This window comes from Phaseolus vulgaris, chromosome 10 (assembly GCF_051622355.1).
Source record: "Phaseolus vulgaris cultivar YP4 chromosome 10, ASM5162235v1, whole genome shotgun sequence".
NCBI classification, from domain to species: domain Eukaryota; kingdom Viridiplantae; phylum Streptophyta; class Magnoliopsida; order Fabales; family Fabaceae; genus Phaseolus; species Phaseolus vulgaris.
This window is the reverse complement of record NC_143507.1, coordinates 39,504,345-39,523,925: the sequence shown is the minus strand read 5'-3', so window position 1 is coordinate 39,523,925 and position 19,581 is coordinate 39,504,345. Positions and strand designations below refer to the sequence as shown.

The 19,581-nt window shown below is 29.8% G+C and overlaps 1 long non-coding RNA gene across 1 annotated transcript; it reads left to right on the top strand.

Annotated features, from left to right (window-relative positions):
- Nucleotides 1-7,566: 7,566 nt before the first annotated feature.
- LOC137817428 (uncharacterized) lies at nt 7,567-8,673 on the top strand. The gene is made up of 2 exons (XR_011081961.2): nt 7,567-7,940; nt 8,388-8,673. It is a non-coding gene; the product is annotated as an uncharacterized LOC137817428 (long non-coding RNA).
- The last annotated feature ends 10,908 nt before the right edge of the window (nt 8,674-19,581 follow it).

Sequence of the window (19,581 nt, the reverse complement as noted above, 5' to 3'; positions counted from 1 at the left end):
ATAGCTAACTTGGGAGTGCGATCTCTACTAGAACTGGCGAGTTGGGATGCCTTCGTACATCTTCCCTGTGGTCTCGCCGGCCACCTTCATAATCTGCACCACCTTCATCTTCGGCGATGTGCTTGTTCTGGCGATCTCCAATCACTTGGTCGCCTGAGTTTACCATCTGGCGACTTCATCTTCAACTGGGCGATCGCCTGGTATGCTGGAGATCGGAGCACGCCAACTTAATAACTGGCGACTACACGAGCCCCCCGACTTCCTTCCCTTCTGCCAACCTGGCGCCTTGTCAACACGCCTATACTGTAGCTGGATGCCACGTCATCACTTCCGACTACCAGGGCGGTACAATATGCAATTTACATTACATATCTCATCGCATACTATGACAATTACAGAGTTTGAGAATAAGAAATAAAAAAAAAACTGGTATAGCAAAACGACTAGGCCAAGAAATTGATAGATCTCTCTATCTCTAATTGCCTAAACTTATAATTTTTACTTTCTTTTGATAAAAGGTATCTTTCATTTAGAAAAAAAAGCTTGTGCTTGGAATTTAACACTGATTTCGTTGTTTTTACTCCTTATTTATGGTATTACATTTTCAAAAAATAAAGCTAAATTTTAACCATAATATAGAATGGTACCTGCACTTGTAGATTTAACCTAAAAAGCATGTATAGTGTTACCTCATATAACATAAAATTTCTATACCTTTAGAGAACCTGATACAATAATTTAGGTACGATCTTGGAATTCCGCATCTGCATGCACAAAAACATTTAAGCTCCAAATATAATGTTGCATAAATAAAATATCATATTCAAGAAGGAAAAGGTCATAAAGTCTGGATTTGTTTTCTTGTCTTGATTAACATCACTTTTGTCTTTTGTTTCAGATTCTTGATCTTTCTGTGGACTTGAGTGCCGCAAGTGCTGCAGCTGAAGAATGAGATTGCTTGAAACTATATAATCATGCCCAAGTTTTGAAAAAAAAGCTTTAATCTATTTAAATTTATTTTTTAGATGATTTAATGGGAAGACAACACATCCTTGTTCCTTTTGCTCGATGGAATTTGTATGACCCATTTATGACAGCATTTTTTAATTCAGACGAGAAGTTTGATATATATTCTTTGATGAAATATATTTTTTAATATTATTTTGTATGGTTAATACTTAATTTAGACTTTTGTTTGTACTTTGAATTTTAAGAACTTTAAAAAAGGTATTGTATTTTTAAGTTTTAGTGTCTTGAAGTTGAAATATTTAATATACTTAAATATTTATTATTGTCTTTTATTTTATTTTATTATGAAAAAATAGTGGTTAAATTTTATAATTGTATAAAACAGATTATAAAAAAATTATAAAAAAGTGGTGGTTAAATTTTATAATTGTATAAAACAGATTATAAAAATGATTATAAAAAAGTGGTGGTTAAATTTTATTTATTCAGAATTAAAATTACGTCAGTTAAAAATGTCACTACTACGTATATTATGGCGCTAGAATCTTCTTCAATGAATGTAAATTGTGACAGTTATAACTGACACTATTTACATATAAAAACCGTCACTACTTACATTATGTTTAAAGTGGCGGGTGTTGCGGCAGGTAGCGTAAAACCGCCACATTAAACTTTGTGGCGGCCAGTTCTATGGCGGTTTGGGAAACCGCCACAAGTGTAAATTGTGACGGTTATAAACGTCAGTTTATACGAAAATAACCGCCACAATATACACTTTTTTTTGTAGTGATAGTTGATGCAGTTCGCCGCCACCATGCCAGGTACACCGACGTTGTTCATTGTTATTTTAATTCTTGATTGATCACCTTGAACACAAAAATCAAATCGTAATAGAAAAATATGTGAATAGATGAATGGAGTAAAATGGTCATATCGTTATACTATAAATTGATTTGGTGTTCATGCTTTGTCACATAAGATTATTCAAAAAAATTCTAGATAAAAAGATAATCAAACCTCTAAAGAGATATAATTATAAAGAAAGTAAAATTGAATTAAATGTGTAATATGCATAGTTGGGGATGTATCAAATAAATTAAAATAGATGCATGTACTTAGAGCACTCTACAATAAGTTATTATTATTTTATAAATTAGTAATATTGCCTCTTGTGTCATCATAAAATGTAATAAGCTGTTTTTGTGAACAATGAAGTTAACTTCTTATAAACGTTAATATACCGGAGAACTTATCTTTTATCTGATTCTAAGATATTGTATCTTATTAGTATGAGAATATGCCAAGGAATATATGATTCGATATCCGGATTTATTGTTATGACTTTATACTATTAATGTTTTGTTTATTTTCTATTTTAAAAAATTTAGTTAATAAAATATTATAATAATGATTTATAAACGTCTCATTTTACTTGGTCCGTTGATTGTTGATTGAAACAGTTTAAGTATTAATTGGGTAATTAAAGAAATCAAAAGAAAGGAAAACTTTAATTTGCATGTTAATAAAAAATATTTTGTAATTTAATATAGAAATTAGTAAGATTATGTTATAAATTGGAAAGTAAATATGATCACATATTTCTAATTAAGAATATGAGCGGAAATTTATGACTATAATTAATAAGATATTTGGTAAAAATTGGGTAAAGAAAACTTTGAAAGTATTTGTGAAATTTTTTGTCAATGTTGTATATAATACATTTCCATGAGTTTACTTGCCTTCGCAACAACCTCGAGCTGCTAAGAACACCTTACATGAAGAAAAACCTATTAAGAAGACCATGCAATGCATGATGAGATCTCCTCAATTTAACTGGGTGAGAAGCCGACCTCGTTCGGTTAAAATAATCAATTACGAAGACCATGCACTGCATGATGAGATCTCCTCAGTTTAACTGGGTGAGAAACCGATCTTGTTTAGTTACAATATCAAAATCATTAAGAAGACCATGCACTGCATGATGAGATCTCCTCAGTTTAACTGAGTGGGAAACCGATCTTGTTCGGTTAAAATATTAATTATTAAGAAGGTCATGCATTGCATGAAGAAACCTCAACCATCTTAACTGGGTGGGGTGTCGACATAGCTCAATCCAGTTTGTAAAGGAAATGTTGATATATCAGGTGAAGAAAATGCCGACCTCGCTTGGTCCAGTTTGTGAAGGAAATGTCGATCTCACTCAACCCAGTTTGTAAGTTTTAAATAATATCTATAACAAGGTTAAACACGTGGATGGAGGCAACAAAAATAATGGGCGACGGGATGTGTTCAAGATAATAATAGGCTGTGAGGTCATGGACCAATCAAGATGAGGTTGAGGAAAACAAAATCCAATCATGTTAAAGGTAAGAAGGACGTTTTGAAGGCCTGTTTAGTCTCATTGGCTCATGCCTGAGGCTGAGGGGCTGTGAGGTCATGGGACGATCACTGAGGGGCTGTGAGGTCATGGGATGTCGGTGTTCAAGGTGAGGGACAATTGTTATTTTAATTCATGACCTCACAGGCCCTCAGTGATCGTCCCATGACCTACCTCACAGGCCCTCAGTGATCGTCCCATGACCACACAGCCCCACAGTGATCGTCCCATGACCTCACAGTAACATTGGTAATAGAGACCCACTAACTAATAAAGTTATCCAACCTAAATCATAAATATTGTACACAACTACAAGTTCGACTAGTTCACTACGATAAATGTACACCGATAACAATGACAATAGAGAAATTCACCTTGGCATCCTTCATTTGGGTCACTTTACACATATCTCATGCACCACACCACCGAACAACAACAGTAAGTTCAAAATGTCGAAATTTGTTCAGTGTGCAAAAAGTTGATAGTAGGTCACCACTTACTGTGACTAACTACATTAATACTGAGATTAGAGAACTTGTCTACGTGCTCTCCATTGAGGTCACTTTACAAACACCTTATGCACCACCCACCCAAGAACAACACAAAGCTCAAAATTTCTAAAATTACTTCATTGTGCATAAACTTAGTAGTAGGTCACCATTTATTCCTACCCAGGTCACTACTTAGTGTGCCTATCACTAAATACATTGACACTAAGATTACAAAACTTGGCCTTGGAGTACTACACTTAGGTCACTTTATACACACTTCATGCACCACCCCATCCAATAATAAACTCAGATTTTCAAAAATTTGATTAATGTGCACAAACTTGATAACAGATCACCATTTATTGTGACTAACTACATTCACATTGAGATTAGAAAACTTGACCTTGTTTTTTTGTTTAGAGTTTATGAAATATTGGGTATATATGAAGGCTGATAGGAGAAGGCAAAGGTTCAATGAGGTATGTACAGTGTCCACTTCCCTTTTGCTTCAACCTTGGTGTTGTAACTGGATTGGCATAATTCTTGAATATCTTTAGAAAAGAAGTCAATTTTCATTTATTTGCTTTTATAACTTTGAATTCAATGTTGTTGAGCTTTTTTCTGAAGGCAACTTTGGGAATCTGATATCTTTAGTTGGTTTTTCTGAAGCTTGGTAGACAACGTACTGTATTTATTGATTGTAATTATAATCATAGATTTATCCAGATGCTAGTGTTTGTACTACACTTAAGAGTGTTCTCTACTCTTCAGCTGGTAACAAGGTTGTCTTAAATCGACAACTAATGGTTTTTTTTTTTTGAATCATTGACAGCTTAAGCCAGCAAATATACTGATGTTTCTTGAACTATTTATGCCTGTTTATGGTTATAAAAGTTCTTGTTCAATGAAGTTTATTTCAAAAGATAAGTCACATATTTTCCCCTGTATTTTCTCTGAATCTTTAAATAGGTATCTATATGATTTAAAATGTGTAATGAGCCCCTATAATTTTGAAATCTCTTTCAATCAGATCCTGAAATTCCTATTTGTTGTTCAGTCCCTGAATTTTTGCTTAAAACTATTGCTACATGTTTGCTTAAAACCATTGCTTTATGATTTCAGGAAATTAAAAGTAAATGCTTGTCACAACCCAACACAATATGCATTTATATCATACAAGTCACAAGCAACAGACACCAAGTAACAAGAACATGTAGCGTGATGTGGTAATTGCCTACTTATCCTTATAATGTGACATAAACATATTTATTATTAGGAGAAACTTTATTGGCAATTGCATAAGCACCTTTTCTCATTAAACAATTGCATTTTCTCGTGAAATAACATTTAAGGAACTATTTCTTATATTGAAGAACAAGGAAGTTGCACTTTCTTGAGTTTCACTTGTTGTTTATACGTTCAAACTTTATTGTCAAGGTAGGAGATGATATTAGGCATGCCAAAAAAATGGGGCAAGAGACAATAACGTTACATAAATTGAGAAAAGTAGTTGCTTAAATTGTATATAATTAAAGCAAAAAGATCTGTCATGATGCAACAGATAAAAAATTACAAATTATTAGATACAGTATCTATCATTGAAGTTTTCATTTATTTTGATATGATTTCACAAAGAGATATGATTTTTTTTTCATGAGAAATGCTTTATTAATTTATTAATGGGGAAGTCCTATGTAAGCAATTAGGTGGAATTCCAGTGGAGCAGAAAAAGATTAGACTTTTGACCACTTGGTGACAAAGGCTATCAAAACAAGTTAGAACCAACTTTTCTCCAAAAACATATCTAATGTTGAGTAGAGTAAGAAATCTATATTTTTACATGTCTCTTGAGTGATTATAAGTTAAACTTTCAATCGGAATTTTTTCATTCTCTAATTATCATTTACAGTTTCAAAAGATATTATGCTTGCCATACAATTTGGTGTATAATTTGCTATTGTTATTGGTTTGATTTGCTTAGAAAATTTCTACACTGTTACTTCTGAGGCTTGCATATCAGAGTCTTGGTGAGATTTGGGCACTTCCCCCTTGTATTTTTCTATAAAATATTTCCTCATGGAATTAACAACCAGGAAGATGTGCTCTTTCTTTGATTATATACTCTCTTACTCTGGTGCTTCTGCTCAGAATATGTTCTTATTGTACTACAAGGGAAGGATAATGGTCAAGGTATTTGTTTGATTTTGGTTGGACTAAGGAAATAAAGCATTATAGTATTTCAGATATGACATATTGAATGTGTATATTTGTTGATACTGTTGAACATCTATGGAGCAGGTGGAACGGTGGAACGTTGGCTGTTTATTCTTGCTATGTCAACATGCAAATACTAGAATCATTCCAACTAGCATCGTACGGAGGAATAGATAATAAGATATAGTGTCAATGCATAAAAAAATATATCTATTTATAAGTTATTGTTATTTAACATCTTACTATCAGTTTTTTATTTTATTTTACAAAACATATGCTATTATTGTTTTATATTAATTTAGAATTTAATTTCTTCTGAGGTTGTATTAAAATATTACCTGTCAAATTAAGAAATCATAAATGGGTATTAATTTTTAAATATTATTCCCAGTGGTCTTATTAGAACATTTCTCTTTTTATAATTTTACTAATAAGATAGTTTAAAAAGTTGTACAAAAGTGTTTCAGAAAAGAAAAATAAGAATGACCACGTTGAGTTGACAACAACACTTGAAATGATAATCATATATATCATTGACATGCCGGAATACTATTATACCATTTCACGTAAAACTATAAACTAACTTCAAAAAGGCTTGAATTTTGAGTGGTATTGATTTGTATTTACAGGGGCCGCACCAAAGTTGCTTTTACAACTCATGAATGTAAAGGGTCTTACCATATCTCATGTCAAAAGCCACCTTCAAGTTACTCTTTTCTCCGCCACAACCACAAATAATGTTATGGGGAAAAAGACATAATCTACTTCATGTTTTCTCTTTCTTTATTTAATTTATCTATTTTTAAAAGTTAAAAAAAAAATTATGATAAAGAATGAACTCCTTCATAATTAATTGTTAGTCTTAAAGTTAGAAAATCCTGGTGTATTGATGACAGATGTGCAAGACCAAGAAGCACGAGATGAGTCAAGGTTTATAATTGTACTGTGTATATCAGTTACTTATATGCAAGTTCTCATATCATGCATCATGTATAAAGAAGAAATAGCTAGGTGTAAACTAGCTTAGACATTTTATTTGGTTCAATAGAGGAAATTAGAATCTGTAAATGCTGAAAAAAATATATACCAACCATCCAGGGGTAGTACAATATGACATGTTAAGCAAATATGAGATTTTTTTTATTTTTTTTTTGAATTTTTTTATTAAAATTTTGTCTCATCTAAATTAAATAGACAAACTTTAATATTTTAAAATTAATAATATTAAAATTTAATTTTTTTAAATTTAAATATAATAAATTTTATTATATTGTTATATTACTAAAAAAATTATTAAAATATTTTTTTATAACGTAAAAGAATAATTTTTTAGCTTACAATTTGTTTCAGCATGTTAATTTAACATTTTCTATCCGGTCACGGATTTAATTTTGTCTTTTTCTTTTGAAAACCATAAAATGGTCCCGCAACGCTAAGCATAATTTTTCTATTAGTAAACAGAGGTGCATAAATAAAGAAACAACAGAGAGGCCTAAATAAAATAAGGCAGCGGGAGAAGAATAGATACGTGAGAATAAAAAACGAGCAGAACAGAACTGAGAAAAAAAAAATTGAGGAGCAGAGAAAATATTAAAACAAAACAACGGAGGTGAACGCGAGCAGGAGAGGCGGCGAGCGGTGGCAAACGCGAGCGAACGTAGGCGCTTGCGAACACGGGTAGTGGCGAGTGCGACGGCGTCGAGAGTGAGCGACGGCGGCGAGACATACGAGTAGGAGCCGCACAGGTGACGGTCCGCCGTCCGAGTCAGCTCACTTTCCCTTCCAAACTCGTAGTTTACTCGCGATCTTAACAATATTGTGTGACAGACATGGCTCTTGCTGATAATGGACGGAAGCATGTTCGCTGCGATGAAACGAAGAATAATGAGGTGACTTTCATTACTTGTAATATTCTTGTGTTAACTGCTGGTGCTAGTTCATGGATCATGCTTTCGAACATCACCGCCTGTTCAAAGTGAAAGTGGGGAGATGAGTTCGGGTATAAAAAAAACAGGAAAACTTATCTTTAACACCGATAAAGAGTAAAATTCACACACTTCACAATTCCTTAAAGGAAAAAAATTTATTAGGCACCACCTAATGAAACGTATGCATGACATCACATTATAATAATATTTATAATTTAAAATTAAATTAAATATAATTGAATTATTATTTTATTGATTTGTGAAGTGTTAATATATTATTATTTTTTCTTATAATAATATTTAAAATTAAAAAATACAATAAAAATATTAATTTATTAGAATTAGAATATTAGTTGTATGTTTTTAGTAATGTATCAGCATCCGTGATGTGTTGATTTTGCTATGTAGATAGCAAAAAGTGGAATGTGCGTGCGCAAGAAATGGGTGGTGAAGAACATACTTGGCTGGGCGAGGAGGACCAAAACTTTGAACCAGATCAAGCGGGGATGTAGTTGCTTCTGCTACTAAGTAATTCCTCAAGATTCAAATCACATGTAATTATAACCAAGATTTAAATAATACGTCATTATGTGTTTTTAATTTAATTTTGTTTTTTAATTTAGATTGTAGAAACACTTTGTTGTTATTTTATGCAGTTATGTTGAAGATATAATATGAAGTATGCTTTTTTTTAGTCAAATTTAATTTATGTATCTTGCAAAAGTAGAGTTTTTTTTTTTATTTGCGTCCGTAAAATTCTGAGAATAAAATTAAAATGTATAATTGTTATTGTTTAATAGTTTTTTTTATAAAAATGATTTTCAACTCTAACATTTTATTGTTTTCAAGAGGGAACACATTTGCTTGACACCGATCTTAAAAAAATATGGCAAGATATGGTAAAGTTGAAAAATTGAAATTTGAAATTTTGAGAATTTGAATGGGTGATGGACGAAATTTGGGATTGTGTGTTGAGAGAGACAGAAAGAGGGTTTAAGATGACATCTACGTCATGCAGGAAAGCAACACTGTTGGTGCTCATGTAAATTGCCGTGTAACATTCAAAGATATTAAAAGATATCTCATAATTTTATATTTCTAAATCTTATTCTATAATAATCTAATTAATTATCTAAAATTATTTGTATTTAAAATTTTAATATTTAATTATCTCTTGTCTCTAGTTTCTATTTAATATTTTTTTTGATAGATTTTTTTGATACTGATAATGTGGAAATACTCGAAAGAATTGTAAAGAAGTTGTTTTGATGTTTTTACATAGGTATCTTAACTCAAACTTGCTTATTCTTATTCTTTTGATGTATGTCATGCTTGGCAAAGCATATTTCTGGCTCTATTTTTTTTTTCTTTTCAAAGTTCTCTCATATGAAACATCCAAAAATACAAGTATTGTTTTTCTATTAGCTAATACGAACATACATGTTTTCTGCCATTTTAATGAATGTATAACTAAGCAATATGGAATCTATTGGTTTATATCTAAATGTGTGAATCATTTACTGCATTGCTTTTGTTAAAAATAAATATAGACTCTCACTTAAAAGGAATACAAGGAAAAATAAATTAATTGTTGTAAACTCTTACAAAAGATAAATAAAAATAAGCATTCAATTGAAGGTTAATTTAGTCATGACATTTTAAAAAATAAATTAAAAGTTCAGCTTCACCCATAGAGGGTTGTGGTAGAGATGTAAAGTCATTCTTTTAGATGCTTGGCTGAGAGTTAGTATTGGCCTTGAATTTATACGGAAAGTTTCATTAGACACTTAGGTGAATGGCTTTAGTCTGCATGCATACTGTGTATTATATTTCAAAATAAATGCTTGCATGGTGAAGCTAAGTTGGTGATTATCTCTTGGACTTCATATTATAATATCAATTAGTCATTATAAACTGGAAGAAATATCAGCACTTTTATTTGTATCTATTGCTCTATTTGTCTAAAAATTATTTATCTGGCAACATATGTCATTTGTTTATTAATAATAGGCAAAGTAGTATGTTTCAGTCACCAGTGAAAGCAAAGCTATACCATATTCAGCGTTTGGACCCAATTTCAAGGTTACACAACATTGTAGTTTTGAAAACAATGATTTATTGCCTTCTTTTTTGAGTCAAGTTGATGATTGTTTCAACAATTGCCATAATTATAAGAAATCGTACAACATCTGAAGAACCACTGGAACAACATTCATCTGCACATCACAAGATGTAATTAATGGTATTTTATACATGCAATACAAACTAGTAAAAAGAAATAGACTCTTCCAAAAATCCTTATAAAAGTATAGGTTTAAGGTTTATATATATTTATATATTTTTTAAAAAAAAAATACGTGTGTATGCATTTGTATTCGATAACCTTTTGTTCAATATCATCACAATTTTTTTTTAACTAAATATAAGTTATATATAGTGAATTCTACTATGAAGAAATCATATAAATTATATTAATTTTTTCAATTTGCTTTATCATTTTAATTATAAAATAGTAACTAAAGTATTTAATTAGATAAATTAAGAATAATATTATATTTGAATGATAAATTAGTGTATTTAATTTGCAAATATTTATGATTTAAGTAAAATAATAATAATAATAGAAAATAATGATAACTCAAACAATTCAAATATGCATTAAAAACATCAACAATTAATAGACCATGGGTATCCATGAAGTAGCACGAGAGGTTTACACAAGAACATTATCAGCAAGTGCCATGTGCGTCACAGGGAGGAGATGCAATGCAGTGCAATGCGAGATGAGTTAAGGATATGTAACGAGTGAGCATTAAATATTAATGAATCCAGATCAACACACATCGCGAATTCCGTTCTACAGTGTGGTGAGATGGGTAGACAAAGTATTTTATAGGAAAATGGGGTCCACATGTGGGACGTGAAAAAATAAATGTTTACTGAGCAATCCCACTTGAAAATATTTGGTGAACAAACACATTTGAAAAATGTTTGGTGATCAACAACTCAAAAACTATTTATGTTCCATACTTTGTTTTGAGCCCGTATGTTCCTTCCTGTATACAATCTTGACTTTTTTTAGCCGGTTTGTCCCAATATACCATCTTGACGACGTCGCAGAAATTGATGACGTGGCCGAAAATGATGACATGGCCAAGAATTATAAAATTTAAAGGTTTGAAATTATAAATGAATAGTGATATTCCAACCACAATATTGCTGTGTCAGAGTACAACTGCTGCTGACATGGTATTATTATTATTATTATTATTATTATTATTATTATTATTATTATTATTATTAATCATAATAATAATAGTAATTATAATTATAATAATTATAATAATATTTTTTTAAATTTATTAAGTGTTATTTATCTATTTTTATATTTTACAATCTCAATTTAACGTAATTTAGGGTTTAAAATTTAGTTAAATATGTTGTTAAATAAAATAAATATTTATCGTAAGTATACTTTTGAATTGGACTTTCTTAGCAGTATTACTATAGTTTTATTCAAAATGTTTTTTTTATATGTTTAAATACAAATTGTGATTAGTTTTATTATGAATTATTCATTTATTAAAGTACTGACCAATTGGACTCAAGTATGATTGAGGTTAATGTGTTGGTCATTCATAAAAATGGTTTAGGATATTGTGAATTGGTGTAAGTTTTTGCACAATGGTTAGAGAGGATAATGAATAAGGTGAATTGAATTTGTTTATCACATATGAAATTTATTTATCACATAAAAAATGATATCGATTACTTTAAACATTTTTAATAATGTAACATTGGTAACACAGACCCACTAACTAATAAAATTGTTCAATCTAAAACATAAGTTATAAATATTGTACACAACTACAGGTTCGACTTGTCCATTGTGATGTTAGAGAAATTCATCTTGGTGTCCTCCACTAGGGTCACTTTACACTACCTCATACACCACCCCACCGAACAACAACAGTAAGCTCAAAATGTCAGGAATTTGTTCAGTGTGCAAAAAGTTGATAGCAGATCACCTCTTATTCTTATACAAGTCACCACTTATTTTGAATAACTACATTGATACTGAGATTAGAGAACTTTTCCTCAGTGTCTTCCATTGAGGTCACTTTACACACATCTCATGCACCACCCCACCCAACAACGTAATGCTCAAAATTTTCTAAAATTACTTCACTATGAAGAAATTTGGTAGCAGGTTACCATTTATTCTTACCTAAGTCACCACTTAGTGTATTTGTCACCAACTACATTGACAATGAGATTACAAAACTTGACATTGGTGTCCTGCACTAAGGTCACTTTACACACACATAAACCACCCTACCTAAGAACAACAATAAGCTTAGATTTTCAAAAATTTGATCAGTGTGCAAAAACTTGGTAGCAGGTCACCACTTATTCCTATACAGGTCTCACTTACTGTGGCTAACTACATTCACACCGAGATTAGAGAACTTGACATTTGTGTCCTCTACTAAGGTCACTTTACACACACCTCATGCACCACCACACCCAAAAACAAAACAAAGTTTAAGATTTCCAAAATTACATCTCTGTGCAGAAAAATGGTATCAAGTCACCATTTATTGTTACATGGGTCACCACTTATATTGACTAACTACATTGAAGCTGAGATTAAAGAACTTGACGTTCGTGTCCTCCACTGAGGTTACTTTACACACATGTTATGCACTCCCCAAGAACAAAACAAAATTTTAAAATTTCTAAAATTATTTAACAATACAGAAACTTAGTGGTAGGTCACCACTTATGCCTACACAGGTCACCACTTAATGTGACTGTGACTAACTACATTAACAATGACATTAGAGAACTTGACCATCGTGTCCTCCACTAGGGTGACTTTACACACATCTCATGCACTGCATTGCCACACCCAAAAAATAAAACAAAACTCAAACTTTTTAAAATTACTTTGTTGTGCAAAATGTTGGTAGCTGGTCACCACTTATTCATACATAGGTCACCACTTACTCTGACTAATTGACACTGGATTAGATAATTGTACCTTGGTGTCTTCCATTGAGGTCACTTTAGACACACCTCATGATAGCATTGCCTTCATGACTGAATTGTTTTCTTGGAGTTTGAAGATGAATGTGCAGAAGCTTGATGGAGGTGATGGAACAAGAATAGCTCCAATGGAGCTATGAATTCCTTAAAGGTGCACGAGGAGTGGGGAGAGTGATTGGTTGGGCCATATAACTTGGAGAGGTGAAGAAGAATACCAAAGGTCTCTAACCTAGAGAGGTTTAGGCAAGAGAGTGCAAGAGCTAGCAACATGGCAGCATAACACTCATAAAATTGATCTTATTAAAATGATAGTCAAGCACCCCATTATATAATAGTGAGGTCCGACCAATGCTACAAGAAAAATAGTTGGAAAATTCAAAAGGCATAGGTTTAAAATTGGCGCCTAAAGAGTAGTCACATGGCAAGCATGACTAGGTGTGCTTCATGTGACTAATGATAGACCTAGGTTAAATTAGGAGTCTTAATGAAACCCTAATTTAACCTAGGTTGGTTTTTAGGTGCCTAATTCAACCCTAATTACAATGAAGAAAATTTACAACTATTTTTCCTACTCTACTTTTTGAAAGAAAAATAAATTCTACTATAGAAAACTACACTAGGTTATGACATTTCTGAACATGTATAGAAGGGTGTCTCTGCCATCAATAGTAGAGTCTCAGTCTTCTTGTATCTTCCTTGCAATTGACCTAGTGGTTGGTCCTAAGCTTGGCCTTCTTCCATCACCTCATGCACCACCTCACACAAGAACAACACAGAGCTTAAAATTTCTAAAATTACTTAACTGTGTAGAAACTTTGTAGTAGGTCACCACTTATTCCTACACATGTCACCATTTATTCCTACACATGTCACCATTTAATATGACTTTCTCTAACTACATTAATAACCATATTAGAGATTGACATTTTTGTCCTTCACTAGGGTTACTTTACACATACCTCATGCACTGCACCACCCTACACAAGAACAACACAAACCTCAAAATTTTTTAAATTAATTAATCGTGCAAAAAGTTGGTGGTAGGGGTTACCACTTATTCCTACAGAAGTCACCACTTACTCTGATTAACTATCAACATTGAGATTAGATAATTGTACATTGGTCTCCTCCATTGAGGTTATGTTACACACACCTCATGCACCACTCTGCCTAAGAACAACACAAAACTCACATGTTTACATAAGTAGTAGCCTTTGTATAGGGTTTTACCTTCTTCATAAAATCGTTGAAACAAGAAACACCTATATATGGTTGGTTAAATTTGCTTGGAGTAATTGACTATATATCACTTATATTTAGCTAAGAGAGGTTTGTGGTGGTGCTGAAAATGACAATCGTGCAAAAGGGTTGTTAAATACAAATGAATGCACTCAAACCCTTTTGAATAAATGATTTTGAAATTTGTAATCCATATCATCATTTTGTTCTTCTTTTAATACTTCTTTTATTTTTGTAAATTTTGTGATTCTTTTGATGATAGTATTTTGTTATATTGCATGTATTCAATGTATATTATTATAAGTATGTACTTTATTAATCAGGTTACGAGGTCAAAATTTGTGAATTTCTCGTAATAATTTAGGAAAAACTTCTAAAGAATGCTATCAGCATTCTAACAAGAAAGAAATAAGGATGTAAATGATCAATAAAAAATATTATTAAGTTTTACTATATTAATAATATATAACTATTTTTCAAATTTATAACTTTTATGTTCAAGATTTTAAATTTTCGAATATTTTAAAGAGACATTACGTATGCTAATTTTTTTATGTCATAAATTATAAATTTTATAAATAAATAAATTTGTTGAATTGATAAAATATATTATTGATAATAACATATGACTTTTATTATTCAATTTTTTTATTTTATTTTGAAAAAAAAATAGATTTTCATATGTTCTAATATAAATGACATTTTTGGAATCATAATAAATTTATTTGAAAACGTTAGTTTTTAGAAATGTTACGAGATTTTTTGAATTTGATTTTTTTTTTAAAAAATTATCAAACATTTGTCTTGTCTAAATTGAATAAATATATTTTAATATTTTAAAAAATTAATTACTTAACAATTAATAATATCAAAAAAAAATTATTTTTAATTTTTTAAATTTAAATATAATATATTTTATTATATTTTTTATATTATTAAAAGATAATTATTGAAATGATCTTTTATTTTATTAAAAAAATTTAACTTCACAGTTTTATCTTTGATCACATTAATTTCTTGTTCCATCACTGTTTTCAATTTTTTCTACCTTTATCACGTGATAAAATTGTCGTGACACGTAACTATCTCTCTCCTAGTCATTGATTATTGTAATTTGGAGCAAGCTAAAAGTGATTGATTATTGTCTAACAATCATTATTCATTATAAATAGTGTTTTTGTCAGGTGAAAGCGGAAGGGTAAGGATTTTTGGTCAAAAGAATTATTGATTAATAAAATAATCAACTTTTACTATCAATTCATTTTCAAACTCATATATATATATATTCATATCCTAAAAAAACTTATTTTTTAAAAACTTCTATCTTAGCATTCAGAGACAAAAATTTGTTGGTTTTTTTTTATCAGAAAAAAAAATGTGTTGTAATATAAGAGAATATGTTCTTTTTCTTTTGTCGTTTTTTAATTATTTTCATAATGTTTATTCTAAAATTATTTGTTTATACGGTAGTGATTTTTTTTTTTTATCTTTGGATTCATATCTAACCATTTACGACGGCATAATCCACGTGAAGAATAGATTAAAATAAAAGTGAATTTTGTCTTTTTCTTATTAATGTGAGATTTTTAAATAGTTTTAGGATTTTCTCTATTTTAACATATTTAACTAGTAAATAAAAAAATTTAAAAAATAGCAAAATATCACCAGAAATAAAAGAATTTTTAAACTCTCAATACAATAATTTATACAACGGATTAACAATCCGACTTTATAGTCCACTCAATCATCCTCAATTGAAAAAAAAAACTTTATTTATGTTATATCACATAAATAAGAAGAACAAATAATATAAACTACAAGAAAAAAAAAAGTTTAAAAAAAAGAGACTTTATTTTTTTTTTTTTTCATTATTCTATGTTTCACTTGCATAAAAGAAGGGTGTTTGTTTAAATTGTGAGAGAGTGGTGCAGAAGAAGATATGAAGATATGCCGAGTCGCAAGGAAACCGACCGAGACACACCTACACCACCACTTCCGACCACAACATTGTATTCAGTTACAAATAATTAAATACATAATTTAAAAAAATAAAAGACATAAGAAACATTCAATTAAAAATAACTAATTATATTTTTAAGTCATAAAAACATAACAAAATTGAAAAAAAATAAAAGTCGTAATTGTAAACACGGTCCAATTAAAAAAATTGAAAAGAATTTTCACAAACACGATTCCAGAAGATTGAAATTTTTTTTTGGAAATCATACTTTAGAAGACCACTCCACGCCAATTAGAACAAAACTTAAAGTTTTTTAGAAAAAAAAAATCGTAACATAACTTTATTGTGAAATGTAAGAAAATAAATTATGAAAGCACAACTTTTAATTTGAAAAAGAAAATCTTCACAACAAAAGTTATGCACTTAAACACAACTTCTTTGTATTAAAATCGGCTTTTCATGTCTGACTTATCTATTTTTATAATTTTTTAAAAATTTATCTATTTTAAAAAAAAAATTACATCAATCATATATTTTTTTTAAAGTATTGATTAATTATTGACCTAAATTCTTTTCGATACACTTCAAATTCAAAATTTTTAATTTTTCAAATTTCAAAATTCTTAAATTTCAAAATTTTCAAATTTTTAAATTTTTAAATTTCAAAATTTTCAAATTTAAAACTAAACCCTAAATCCATCAAACCTCCTTTTCATTTTCTATTTTCATATTTCCATTTGATATACCACAATTTTCTTCAGAGGGAATAAGCTAGGGAGTTTCGGGAGTAGTTTTTCATTTGAGGAGCAATTTTTTTATTTGATTTACGAATTAATTTTCCATTCGATACAATAGAAATTTTCTATTTGATTTACTGATCAGTTTTCCATTTGATTTCGTCATTTCCTACCATTTTACTTAGTTCAATCAAAGAACTTACGATCGTATTGGCACATGCTATTTCGGTTGATGTTAGTGTTGTTCATTTTCTCTATCTTTTGAATTTTATCTTCTATTGAGTAAAAATTAGTATTGTCCTTTTTGTTGTTGATTAGTTGTGGATGTTCAGGGTTTTCTGCGGTGGCTTTGAATCATTGATTGGGAAAATCTTTAGAAGTTTTGGTGTTTACGGTATGTTATGAGAACATCTCTCCAAGGTTGCCTTATTTTTTGCAAGGAATAAAAGAAGTTGACAATTTATTGGCTTTGGTTTTGTTTCAGAGTATGCAATATACCGATGTAAGTTATTGGGAAGAAGAATTTGTTGAAGACCTTCTTGAGCATCATAAGAGGTTTGTTTTCTCAAAATTAGTTTAGCATTTCTTCCCTTTAAAAAAAATCTTCTACAATAAAAAAGGAATCAGTGATAATTTCCCATTGTAGAAAACTTCAGGAGAAACCAGAGGCAGTTGTATTTGAAATTATGAATGCTCGAAAAAAAAAAAGCACAGGAAAGTTTTTAGTTTCTCACAAAAAATTCAACTACATTTCGAATTTTCAAAACAGAAAATTATAGATTCAACAAAATAGAGGACAAAAGTTATATATTTTAAAATATGATGTTAATTTTCATATATATTGTAATTTTTACATTATCAATTAATTACAATTTCATCTCAAATAACTTAAAAAAAAACTTAAATATGATTATAATATTGAATACGTAATAGAGGACAAAAATTATATATTTTAAAATATTAAATATATAATAAAAATAAAATACTAGATAAATAATAATAATAATAATAAAATATATATACATTTAAAACAAAATAAAAAATACAAATATATAGACGACGCATGTGTTCCCGTTAGTTTATAATAAAATCATTCTTATTTATAATAAAACCATTATGATTGAATTTTAAATAAGAATACAAATTTAAAAATGTTGATAATACTCTTCTAAAGATATTTTTTTTAACAGTTTAAATTTATTTAAAACAACAAACTGAAAAAAAAAAATTGAGTTTCACAATTTTTATTATAATTCTTAATATTTTATTAATTATGGGTAAAAAGATATATATTTAATGTAGTTATAGTAGTTAAAATTTATTTAAAACTACCAATTCAACAAAAAGTAATTAAATAGGATTTGAGTTGTTTGTTTTAAATTGAGAGAAACAGTTTTGAATTAAAAAAAATACGGTTTTGAATTAAGAGAAATTCCTTAAAACTATTTTATTTTCAAAATCAGTTGAAGGGTGTCATGTTCAAACTCTGAGGGGGAAAAAGTGAGCCAAAATATATATTGGAGAAGATATGAAGGGAGACATAGGCAGAGAATTAGAAATAACTTATACCACCACTTTCCACCACAACAATCATTGGCTTGGCACGCAGGCGTGTCACGCCGATGTCGCCTCCGTCGTGTGATTGGCGGTTCTGGCGTGAAGGAAGAGTCACGGATTCAGGCGCAGGACTTTGAAATGTTTCAGGTGGGAGAGGACGAAGATAATAAAGAAAACCCGCTGGAAGATTCTTCTATGGCTTCTCCGAGGGAGAGTCTGCCGCCAACATTTTCGATTTCATTTCCAGTAACCTCTCTCTCTCCTTTATCAGTGCTCTCGAAATGAATTTTTCATTATCCTTCTTTTTTATTTAATTTTTTTGATTGATACTTTAATTACACAACCGCGACAAATTACCATCAACACGTGACTCCGGTGACAACAACCATCTCCATGAACAACCGCCATACACCCTCCCTACAGAGACCAAGAAAACACCATCCACCACCACAAACACCGTCGTTACACTACCAATGCAACCCGCACCGCATGATGAAAATGCAAGATGATAAATAACTCCTTTGCAGCTTAATTCAAATGGAAAAGGTAGGATTGCTTACTAAAATAAAGAATTCTTATTATGTCATTAATAAAATGATATCTTTGTAATCATTGTATTTTTTTTATTTCTCTTGATTACAGTTTAGTTAGTTTTAATAATATTTTATATTATAAATTTTTATTGAATTTGTTTTGACCATTTTGGTAAGTTTGTTATAACAACAAACAAATATTTGAGAATATGTTTTGATTTTTGAATTTCATTTTTATGGTTTAGTTTTTAATATTGTATATTATAAGTTTTTTTATTGAATTTGTTTTGACCAGTAAGTTTGTTATGCAACAAGAGAATTTGTTTTGATTTCAGAATTTTATTCTTGGGTGGAAAAATCTTATAAATGAGAATTTTCTTTAAATTGAAAGGATTTTTTCTAATGTTGTTTTTGTTATTTATTTTGAATTTTGAAAATTTTATTTTATTTGTGTATTTTTTTAATTTTAGAAAGGGGGCATTAGTGTGCTTTATTTATGAAATCTAAAAAAAAAATTCATTTTTAAT